Below are 12,666 nucleotides of genomic sequence, written 5' to 3' on the forward strand. Positions count from 1 at the left end.
ATCCAGCGGCGTTACACTGCACGAAAACTCGTCTGTTACGCCATCATCGGCAGCAACCCTGGAACGAAAAAAATAATATATTAAAAAGCCAAAGACGGCTCCATATGGCCAAAAGCGAAAGCTTTGCGAAAACCTCGCCGCGATAGTCCATCGCTAAGTACCCAGCTCGAAAAAGCACACACCAACGGCGAAAAAGCTGCCGTGTTCGCTGACATACTCAGCCAGCGATTCACCAACTCGCTGGAATCTCACCTGGAGGTAACCGGCATCGACACCTGGCTGTCTCTTCACTATATTCCGATCTACAAGCGCGACGATATCACCGCAGCGGAAGATATACTTACAATTTCTACTTAAAAGAAGAAATCTGCTCCAGGCCGTGATGGTATTTCCAATAGGCTTCTAAAAACCTGCCTAAACCACGTATTCCCGTCCTCACCCGTTTTAATAATTTCCTCCTTTCGCTTTAATACTTTCCAACATCTTGGAAACGTGCTAAAATCATCATGATCCTAAAACCCGAAAAAAAACCGACCCAACCATATTCCTATCGGCCCATCAGTCTATTGGATACCCTCGAGAAACTGTATGAAGCTGTAATTTACCATTGAATGAAGATTATTCTGTGAAGAATCAACTTGAAATTATGAAAGTGAACTTGTTTATTTTAGTTGCTATGCAATGTCAAGGATATAAATTTGTTGATTTTAATCTTGCTATCAACAATAAAAAACGGAACACTGAATCAATTGGTCGAAACTTTAAATCTCTCTGTCGGGTAGGCGAGTGGATTTTACACCTTTGGAGGTCCCACCGAGATTCAGTGATCAGAGCGTTGTTTCGTGATAAGGACCATAAGTGGCCAATCGTCCACGTTCAAATGTGCAGCCAGATTGTGGGAGAATATACATACGAAGAAGACGCTAAACGTAAGGGTCACGCACCAGTTTGAGTGTCATTCACCATGGCTAGATTCCCCATCTGAAGTGTAGTGAACAGCAGCGTCATTACAGTGTGGTTCCAGATATCAACGGATTATTGTGCGCCGCATAATTTAGTATCCCAGTCGCAAGAGTGCGCAGTTGCCGCCGAGAAAATGAAGAAGCTTATTAGAGGAAGGAACGTGTTGAAGATACAGATTACTTGGATGATGACCGACATCGTGATGCTCCTTGACCTCAAGGATGAAGAACCTGATCATCTTGCCTTGGAAGTCGAGCTCACCCTGATGAACGACGTTGTGAGGAAATGGGAGGAGATATGCCACACCATTCTCAAGGACTTAGAGGAATCAGAAGCATCCGAAGATACCTTGGAAGATGAAATGCAAGCAGTAATGAATGTGCGAAGACGATTCACCGTAGTTCAACGGAAGTGTGAGAGAATAATCAATACTATTCAGCCTTCAGCAACGACCTCAACGGAAACGGACAACATTTGTAACGCAGGATCAGTTATCAAAAGAAGCTTCAAACTCCCCAAGATTGAGCTCCAGAAGTTTGACGGGAAGTTGAATTCATGGCTTGGATGGTGGTCTCATTTCCGAAAGATTCATGACGACGATACACTCACGGATTCAGATAAGGTGGAGTATCTATCACAGGCTATGGAGAAGGGGACAGAAGCTAAGGAGTTGGTGGAAAGTTATCCAGCCGATGCCAAAAACTACCCCAATGTCATAAGTGCCTTAAAAGAACGTTTGGGAAGGAAAGATTTGTTGCTACAAGTTTACATTGGAGAGCTCTCGAATTTGGCTATCACGAATACAAATGGAAAGGAAGAAATGACCCTTTCGTCATACTAATTCAAACTCAGTTCTCATCTGCGATCACTGGATGCTTTGGAGTTAGGGAAAGTGGATCCTGAGACGTTTATTTTCCCACTTGTGGAGTCAGGCCTTAGTGAAGAAATTCTTCGTGCTTGGCATAGATGCTCATTTAGCAAAACTGAAGGCAACCAACTCAAGGCGCTAATGGAATTTATGAGAGTGGAGGTACGAAGTGTCCAGCATACCGACCTGGCTAAAGCAGGATTCCACTCCAGTGAACCTGTTACCTCTCAATCGACGAAAGGAGGAAGGACAAAAAAGGGAAACTGGAAGTCCAAGAAGGAAGATGATATTGTTACAGCAGCAGGTCTAGTAGCCAGTCCCGCTCCTCAACGACATTCTTGTGGATTCTGTAATGGAGGATATGATACTGTGGCATGCGTCAAGGCTCAGTTAATTACTTTGGATGAAAGAAAACAGAAATTGGGAGAGAAGAATCCATGTTACGCGTGTCCGGGGAAAGCATAAGAGCAGGGACTGTCGCAGTCATGTGAAGTGTATTGTGTGCCAAGGAAAACACTATCCTTTTCTCTGCCCTTCAATCCACTCATTACAAGAGTCAAAGGCTGGAAAAAAGGAGAAACTACCACACGATGTTCCCCTCGCAGCTAACAATCTGAATCGTTGTGCCAAGGATGTACTTCTGAACACTATACAAGTTCGAGTCGTGGGAGAAAAAGGCTCGTCTTTAGTCAGGCTCGTGGGAGACACCGGTAATCAACGCAGCTACATAAAGGCTTCTACTGCAACTCCAATTCAGGCAAAAACAATTGGAAGCGAATTGCTCAGGAACGTGTTGTTTGGAGATCAAGTTACGGCCCCAGTCAAGCACCCGATAGTTCAAATACGACTGGAGTCTCTTCAAAACAATAGACAGAAAACGTTCGAGCTACTACAACGGGAGAAGATCTGTGGAGATCTTCCCAAGGTGCCCCATGGTAGTGGATCATAGATCTAGCTAATGTGGGGATTCATATAAATGATGTTGGTGAGGGATACGAAGAAATCCAAATACTCATCGGCAATGACTATTGGGATTCCATTCTAACCGGAAATTGGTTCAAAATGGGCTGTGGATTAACTGCAAGAAAAACAATCTTTGGTTGGATGTTGGGAGGGCCCGTTCCTGATATACCAAGGATCGTTAGTTGTAACTTTTCCTGTACCATAGTCAGCAGGCTACCAATGATGGCTACCAATCCGAGCATCACGGATTTATGGAATCTCGAAACAATTGGGATATCAGATCCCGTGGCGGTCAAGTCAGCAGCAGAGGAAGATGCCAAAACAATTTCTTATTACAAGTCGACCGTACGGAAGGAAGAGATGAACGGGCGATACAATGTGGCCCTTCCTTGGAAGCAGCCCAAGTCAAAACTTCCTACAAATCATCAAGTAGCAGAGAAACGATTTAGGTCAGCTACGGCAAAGTTGAAGAAAACAGGAAAGTGGTAGAACTACGACTACATTTTCAAAGATTGGGAGAAAGAAAACTTCATCAAAACTGTGGATGATGGTGACAACGGACACTTACTTCCCCATCGACCAGTGTTCAAGGAAAGCCTCAATACTCCAGTTCGACTGGTGTTCGACTCTTCGTGTAGAAATGGACGGCTTTCCTCTCTAAATGACTGCTTATACAAAGGTCTAAATCTCATCGAGCTTATCCAAACATTACTTCTCCGGTTTCGTCTTCACAAGGTTGGAATTTACGCTATAATCCGGAAAGCATTCCAGATGGTGGGGGTGAAAGAGCAGGACCAAAACTATCAGAAGTTTCTCTGGTGGGAAGACTCAACCTGTGAAACAATCAAGTTCTTCCAGCGCCTCCCAGTGGTTTTTGGCGTAAGTAGGAGCCAGTTTCTTCTCTTGGCTACTTTATTACATCAATTGGAGACGCAACCAGAGAAATATGTGAAGACAGCTGAAATACTGCGATACTCTTTCTATGTGGACAACTGCCTCGTTTCCCTACTATCACTACAACAAGCAAAGACGTTTAAGGAAGAAGCTGTACGAGTCATGGCTGATGCAGGGATGGAATTGCGTCAATGGGCCTTTACAGGAAGAGATGAAACTTCAGCTGATCTAGGAATGCCTGCGATACTACCAGTATTGGGGCTGATGCGGAATCGGGAAGAAGACTACTTGACATTAGATATCAAGTCACAGGAGGAGTTCATATTCATGTGAAAACGTCACATGCTCTCCATTGTTGCACAAGTGTTTGATCCAGTTGGATTCACCGCACCAGCTCTACTTCTGCCCAAGCTACTAGTCCAGAAGTCGTGGGAGGAAAAGGTTGGCTGGGATGACGCGGTTGGTGAAGAAATAGAGAAAACTTTCCGGTCATGGTATGCTACTCTCTACCTACTCAAGTCGATAAGGATTACACGCTACTGTCAACTTCCACCCGATTCCAAGGAAGAGATTCACTTTTCTGCGACGCAAGTGGACAGGCATACGCCACTGTTATCTACCTCCGATATGAATACGAAGGAGAAGTCGAAGTCAAACTTCTCAGTGCCAAATCGCGTCTTGATCCAGTCAAGAAGCCAACAATCAACAGATTAGAGTTGTTAGCAGCATTGTTGGGAGCCAGGATGGCAAGACCGGTGAAGGAAGTGCTGGGAAAGGACATCCCTTTTCACTATTTGAGTGATTAACTACAATTCTGGCTTGGATCAAAAGAGGTAATGAGTGGGAGAAGCTTGTGTTGAACCTCGTCAAGGAATTCTTGACACCATCACTACCAGCCAATGGAATCATATGCCTGGAGAAGACAACCCAGCAGATCTGCCTTCACGAGGGTGTAGTCCGGCAAAATTGGTGGAATAAAAGTGGTGGGAAGGACCTAAATGGTTAACATTGAGTAAGGAACATTGGCCATGTCATACATCAGCTGAAATTGACGAGGACGAAATCAACAAGACGACAGTATCAATTATCTCTACTCCATTTCCGGCTCCAAGATTTTCCTCTTATCAGAAGAATGTAACAGTCTGGGCATGGGTCAATCGCTTCACTTACAATTGTCGTAACAAGACAAGTATTACTTCACCCATCATATCAACGAAGGAACTATGACTGGCAGAGAAGACAGTATTGAAGGAGATTCAATGTCAAGCCTATGGTCAAGGAGGAGTTCCTAAAAACTTAGTAACGGTAATGGGCACCGATGGATTGTTGCGAATTAAGTCAAAATTAGTACACCGGCAAGATACAACTGATTTCATCTCTCCCATTCTCTTAACACAGCATCATCCATTAGTTGAAGGACTTATTCGGGATATTCACCTCTTCAACTGTCAAGCAGGAATTCAGACTACTGTGGGGAAACTGAGGGAGAAATATTGGGTACCCAGTGCTAGGAAGTCCGTCATTAGAATCATTCACCAATGTCCGGTTTGTAGGAGGCATGAAGCAAAAGCGTTTGAGGTTGAGACGGCAACACTTCCAGTTGCTCGTGTGCAAGATAGTGTAGTATTTCAGACCACGGGAGTAGATCTGGCTGATCCACTTATCATTCGAGATGGACAGAAGGTTTGGATCGTGATCTACACTTGTGCGGTCTATAGATGTGTATAACTGGATGTCATTACGGGATTATCAACTGAGACATTTCTCAACTCTCTGGAAAGTTTCGTGGCCAACTACGGAAGACCGAATACTGTCTACAGCGACAACGGTACTAACTTCATTGGTGCAAAAAACATATTCGACAAACTGGATTGGGAGGAGATCGCAAAAATAAGTAAAGTCAAGAAATTGCAGTGGATACTAAACTGTGAAGCAGCACCATGTTGGGGTGGATTATGGGAACGAGTCATAAGGAGTGTCAAGGGCCTCATGAAGAGGATGATCGGCAAGAGCAAGTTGTCATTTGATGAGTTCCGCACTTGTATCGCAAGCGTGGCTGCCACCATCAATGACCGTCCACTTACAACCATTACCGAAGATGGAAATTATCTTGTCTCTCTCTCCATCCATGTTTTTAAGACGTAAAATGCCTGCAGGTTTCCCCGAAGGAAATTTTGCCCAAGGGCTGGAACAGAGCTATCGAAAAATGCAGAATCTTCAAACCCAGCTGAAGGATCGTTTTCGAATAGAAAACCTGTCCCTTCTCTTCCAGAAGAAGAAGAAAGTTAACATTCGACCCACTGCTGTGGGAGATGTGGTACTCGTTGGATGTGGCAACAAGAAGAGGTTCGAGTTGGGAAAATTGAGGAGCTCTACAGTGGAAAAGATGGAATCGTGAGGTCTGCAAAAATCATGATTTATAGCGGCAAGGGGATTATCTACACCCATCGTCCTTACAACGTCTGTACCCGCTGGAGATTTCTCAACAAGAAGGTGCAGCAATGTCGACGACAACACCTATATTAGAAGAAACCTCGTCGACTTCAATGGAAAAGCCTGTCAAGAAGGCTGAGAACAAAGAGGAGTTCATCATTACACGTGGTGGAAGAAAAGTGAAAAAGCCGAGTCGCTACTCTTCCTAGTTTCGAGGAATCATCACATGAACTTCTTACACAAATTTTTAATTCATTAAGTTATTCTTTTGTTGATATATAATTCCCAACTAATTGTAAATAAGGTAAGGAATTATTGGGAGGATGAAGAATCAACTTGAAATTATGAAAGTGAACATGTATATTTTAGTTGCTATGCAATGTCTAGGATATAAATTTGTTGATTTTAATCTTGCTATTAACAATAAAAAACGGAACCCTGAATCAATCGGTCGAAAATTTAAATCTCTCGGTCGGGTAGGTGAGTGGACTTTACATTCTGCGTGAAGAGAAAAACATCTCCCCCGAGCAGATTGGTTTTCGGGCGAAATCATCGACAGTGCATCAAATTCTTCGACTAACCGAAGCTATTGCCTCAGGATTCAATAAGACGTGCATTTCCCACGCTGTATTTCTTGATCTTGAAGCAGCGTTTGACAGGGTATGGACCCTGGGCTTAATATATAAATTATCCCAACTCCCGATTCCACTTTACCTAATTAAGCGGATTCAATCCTTCACATCTGATCGTTCTTTTTACGTTCAGATTGAACCCGCCGCATCAACCTTTCACCCCATCACCTCCGGCGCCACAACCTTCTAGATTGCCGCCCTCAGGGCGCAATTCCCTCTCCCACGTTATTTAGCCTGTTCGTAAACGACAACCCCACCTCACCCAACGCCAAACTATTCATGTATGCCGACGATACGACTATTCTCGCCCAGGGCTCCGATCCCGAAAAACCAGCCGACTGGGTACAAGCGCATTTAGATTCGTACGAAAAATGGGTCGATCATTGGAAGCTTCCCGTCAACGCAGAGAAATGCTCCCACATGTATTCTCAAGGAGACCAAATGCATGTTCTACACGCTCAGATCAGCTCATCCGGCTTAGCTCAGCCAAATCGCTCAGCGCGAATCCATTCTTAACGAGAGGCTTAAGCCAACCCCTCGCCATCTGATGGCAATGACTGAGAGCTTAAGAACACTTGAGAATCGGCGTTCGCTGGAGCATTTTATGGGAAAAGTCGGGAAAAGTTCTAGCAAATCAGATAATTACCGGATTAATTTTGGCGGATCAGTGAATTCCCGAGTTGATATCTACGGCACTAATACGGAAGGAGATGAATTTACAATTATTTAGATGATTTTTCGTCGGCTAGGACGATAAAACATTGCTTCCTAAGGTTTTGTTGTAGGCAAAGTCGAGAATTTTGAAGTTTTTACATCGAAAAAAATCCTAAATATATATTTGGTACGTTATGACTCCGTCAATTGAATATTACGACTGTCTTGGATCATCAATGGGATGGTTAAGAAGGTGACCGCGAGAAGATGGCGGAAACGCTGACAGGAATGCGACAACGGCAAAGGCTTTCAAATTTATTGTTCACTGGGAACGTATAAAAATATTCCAGTAAGGGCGTTGGTCTCATCCAAAACCCCATTTCGAGCACGCTCCGCTAACATTGTCATTTATTAGCTAGGTGAGAAGAACCACACTCAGAAGAAAACAGAGCGCAACCAAATACACGCGCCATATGAGAGACAGGTGACGAGAAGAGCGCAGCGTTAAACGCTAAGCGCTGGGGGTCCCAGCCGAGATGATCCGACCCCCTCGGCTGAGCCGTGGCAATGTCTCTACACGGCAAGATGAGCCGCCAGGACGGCTGATCCGAGGCACTGATCCGAGCGTGTAGAACAGGCACTAGGCCGGCGTCGGAGCCCACATTTTCTACGGAAACAAAAGATTACCGATAAAGGACTCCGCGCGATATCTTGGTGTGGAAATGGACAGGAAACTGACGTGGTCGAAGCACATTCACCAGACCGTGCAAAAGGCGACTGGAAGACATGCCACTCTCTTCCCATTATCCAAAGCAAACTCACCGCCTCCATTAAAAACGAAGCTTCTAATGTACAACGTCTACAATAAGGCCGATCTTAAGCTACGCATGGTTTTACGCCGCTGCTACTCATCTCTGACAAAATAGTACGTAACATTATCGGAGCACCCTGGTATATCAAGAACCAAAATATCAGGAAAGATCTAAAGATCGCTCCAATTTTATCAAAACTCAAATCTTCACCAGAAAATTTTTTAAGTCTTTCAAAGCCACCAAGAAGTCTCTTTTAGTAAATCTATGGGACCACCTACCCCCATTGAAACCTAAGCACAGCCTTCCCAAAATGTGCTCCGAACCCTTCTCATATCACTATCCCGTAATATCCCCTACGTTATGCCACGACTTTAAATCATTCCATGTATTTCTATGTTCCTGCAGTCATTATTCTATGTAACCTCAGGAGACAGCTTTTAGCTGGGGACTGAGGACCAAATTGCCAAGTGACAATTTGCGTCGCATAGCAGTGCTTGTACTCCAACTATCCCGTCAACTTGTATCATCAGCTGCATTCGTGGAAGAACCTTTTGCTATTCCTGCACTGTGGAGCGGTATCGCCTTTGGGCCAAGCACGGAAGTTGGCCATCGTCTGTGAGTTACCAAATAATTTTTTTGGCCAATTGTCTTCAATTTTTATTGAGCTTGTTAAAAAAAGGAGTTTACAAGATGATTTTCTCAAAACATCGGATTCCTCTAAGCCTTTTTGAACCAGTAAGAAAGATAACCGGCGATTGCATTTGAATTTTCAATGGCTTTATTCTTGTGCTTGCTATTTTGAAATTGGCTAACATTTTGAGTGCCATGGACGTATTATAACGTATTTCAATTTTACCGACTTTGTTTGCTTGAATCCGTAATATTTCGCCCGTGGAACTTTTCCAGTTTAGTACTTAGTGGTTGTGTTATTCCAAAAATCAACTCCTCGACGGAAAAAGAGTTCACCTTTTGCCTTGAGGACGAAAATTCCTCTGTAGCTATTTGCACTCTTATCTTAGCCCACTTTGTGTCAAAATTCTTTGGATGAAAGAACCTTTGTTGAGGGTGCAGTTACCCTTTTTTCATCCGGAATTTTGATTGCTTTGCTTTGAAGAACGATTTTTTATTTCCTTGGTTTAAAGAGTTCATATTGAGCGTAATAAAAATAATGTCCATTTCATGGCTATACATCATTTTGCAACTCTTTTATTTTTAAATAAGAGTAGGTTTTCATTGTTGAATTATGTGTTTAAAAGTTTTCTTAAATTTTATTTCACTCTTTCATTAGCAAGATCAAATGTCAATTTTATTGGAATACACATCGTTATAAATATGGTTTTGATGCTAATGTTTTGAAAAATGTACAACGTCAGTAAAAATGGTTGGATTTTATCAGTAGGGCTTTTAAATTAGTGACCGGAACTTAAAATGTTAGTTCCTGACCGGAAAATCAGGTTTCTTAAATCGGGAATAACTTCGCGGCAAACTTTAGGTCACATTCAAATGATTCTTTTAAGCTCATATTAAACAGAGGAAAAATATAACAACGCTTACGTTGAAGAGTACAAATTAAATTTATATAGGACGTATTATTCCTTTAAAAGTGGCGCATTTATTTCCAAATTTATAAAGATTTTAATTCATGACATATTTCTCAAGTTTTTCATTGGAGTAACCATTGCATTTTTCTATTCAGGGAATTATTCACAGTGGCATTAAATAATATCCAAATTGTTAGGATCCAGGTGCCGGCAGAGACAGTCGACTGAGGCGGCCGACTAACGAAGAGCCTGTGCATCATCGCCTGCCGTTCGTATAAAAGGCCGTGGCCCGGAATGACGGGGAGCAGTCTACAAACCCAACGTCTTCCCTCGATGTAACTCAGGGACAATAAATTGTTAAACACGGAGTTGGTGTTTTTTATAATTAAGAGAGCGCTACACAAATGTTGAAGAGGTGCATTCTCCGTTTTATAAGTTCGTTCTTTGTCTTTAAATAACATGATTGTCTTGGATGTTTTTCAATGATCTTTTCGGTTAGACTATGCAAGTAACATAAATTTACCGATCCCAGGACAGTCCTAATTATATCAATAAGAAAGCCATTTCTAATCATTTTCAATCCCCGATCTCAATGCCATCCTCTCGGCATCGTTTCATCGAATCACTTTTACAACGGGTTGCTCTCCTTAAATTAAAAAGGTCATTTCAATTCATTCAAAAGGTCATTCAACATATCTAGATAACTAAGTTAAAGTTATTAACCTATGCAAAATATGATTTCACAACCCCAATATTCTTGTTGCTACAGAGCTTCAAAGCGGACAGCGGTGCCAGGAGCGCAGCGGCGAGATCCACATGGCGGAAGTCAACAGCACGTTCGTACTAACAGCAGGCGTGACGGCGCCCTCCCAATTTTCTTTCGTGGCGGAGGGTTGGCGTAACGTTGGAAGAGATACTGGGTTGCGTCTGGGCTGAAGAAGCAAAGCGATAAGGAGCAACTCAACATGCTGGTGTATGTGATGTGCGAAAAGGCGGAAGACGTACTGCTTAACCTACATATCTAACGATTTGATCGTTGGATTATTCTTTCTCATAGAATAATCCTCCAAGGTCGTTAGAATATTAATTGCGTAAGCTTGGTTTCGCTGTTAGTAGGACCCGCCCGCCTTTGCACATTCAAACGGAGAGCAAAGAAATGTCGATTTTTAGGACTTATAATCTCGGCAGAAGAAGGATTACTTCCTGACCCGGAGAAGATAGAAGCCATCCGCGAGATGGAAAGACCCAAGACAACAGAAGCGGTGCGGCGTTTTCTGGGTAAATTTCATACCCAATTAAAATTAACCAAAAGTTAACCATATCTTGCGGACGCCAACGTACTACGGAAGATCAGATCATATAAATAAAATAAGAGAGATAATTTGCAGAACAGACAGATTCCGAATGTCATTTTTTCCACGATCGATTAGAGATTATAACGGCAGCAATAGAACTCGTAAATAGATTGCATGACTTGTAGTGTAGCTTAATAACCTATGTAAAACTTAATGCATGTTTTTGAATTTCTATTCTATATTCTATTTCTAACAGCATATAGTAGTATAGTTTGCTATTATACGGGACGTTCTTTCGACGGTGTGGTGTGCATGTGGGAGTCCAAATGCATGCTGCATGCTGGTGATTGATCACCCCCTGCCAAACACCCTGGAGGTGGCTCGCAGGGTATTATGTAGATGAAAATTTTTGGATCACCTGGCACACATCCATTACGAGAATTATTACCTTGCAAGGGGAAACTTCCTTGGACTGAAGTTCACGATGAGGTGTTTGCAGCGATCAAGAAGAGGCTCACTGAAGTGCCCGCATTGGGGATTTACATTCCAAACAGAAAATGCAGTGTCGGCAGATTCGTCATCGTATGGTTTGGGGGCCGTTCTAGAGCAGAACCAAAACGGGGTGTGGAAAGCCGTAAGTTTTGCGTCCCGATCCCTAACGGACACGGAACAAAGGTACGCGCAGATAGAAAAAGAAGCGTTGGCTTTGACTTGGGCGTGTGAGAAATTCACCTCATACATCCAAGGATCCCATTTCATTTTAAGGTCCGATCATAAACCATTAGTGCCCTTATTGAGTGCCAAACCATTAAGTGATTTATCTCCGAGATTGCCAAGTTTTCGCATGAGACTTCGGGGCTACCAGTACACTATTGAGCGCGTTCCTGGTAAGTTGTTTTATACCCCAGATATGCTTTCCTGAGCAATGGGAAGAAAATTACGCACAAACCTTCCCATTTCTTCATACTCATTGCAGCCATCGTGGCCGAACCTGAGGGAGCACCAGGGTGATAGGAAACACGACGGGAAAATCGTCAACAGACGCAACGAGCCGAGGTCATACGTTGTGGAAACTTACGGCGGCGTTGTTCGGAGAAAACGAGCGTTCCTCGTAGCGGCCAAATCGGCGGCGCAGAGCAGCGGGTCCGGAGCGGGGGAATTCCAGCGGGGTGAAATAATGACAAGCAGCGGGCGGGTGGTGAGAGATACAATATGCATGAGTGAGAGATAAGAGGCTAACACTTTTCTTTCTTGCCGAGCCAGGTGCCGGCCGACACTATCGACTGAGGCGGCCGGCTAACGCAGAGCCTGTGCCACATCGCCTGCCGTTCGTATAAAAGGCCGTGGCCCGGCATGACGGGGAGGCAGTCTACAACGTCTTCCCTCGATGTAACTCAGTGACACTAAATTGTTAAACCCGGAGTTGGTGTTTTTTATAATTAAGAGAACGCTACACAAATGTTTGAAGAGGTACATTCTTCGTTTTATAAGTGCGTTCTTTGTCTTTAAATAACATCATTGTCATGGCTGTTCTTCAATGATCTTTTCGGTTAGACTATGCAAATAACATAAATTTACCGATCCCAGGGGGGCTATGCCTGAGTCCGTTCG

Source organism: Ischnura elegans (genome assembly GCF_921293095.1).
Source record: "Ischnura elegans chromosome 13 unlocalized genomic scaffold, ioIscEleg1.1 SUPER_13_unloc_3, whole genome shotgun sequence".
Taxonomy (NCBI): Eukaryota; Metazoa; Arthropoda; class Insecta; order Odonata; family Coenagrionidae; genus Ischnura; species Ischnura elegans.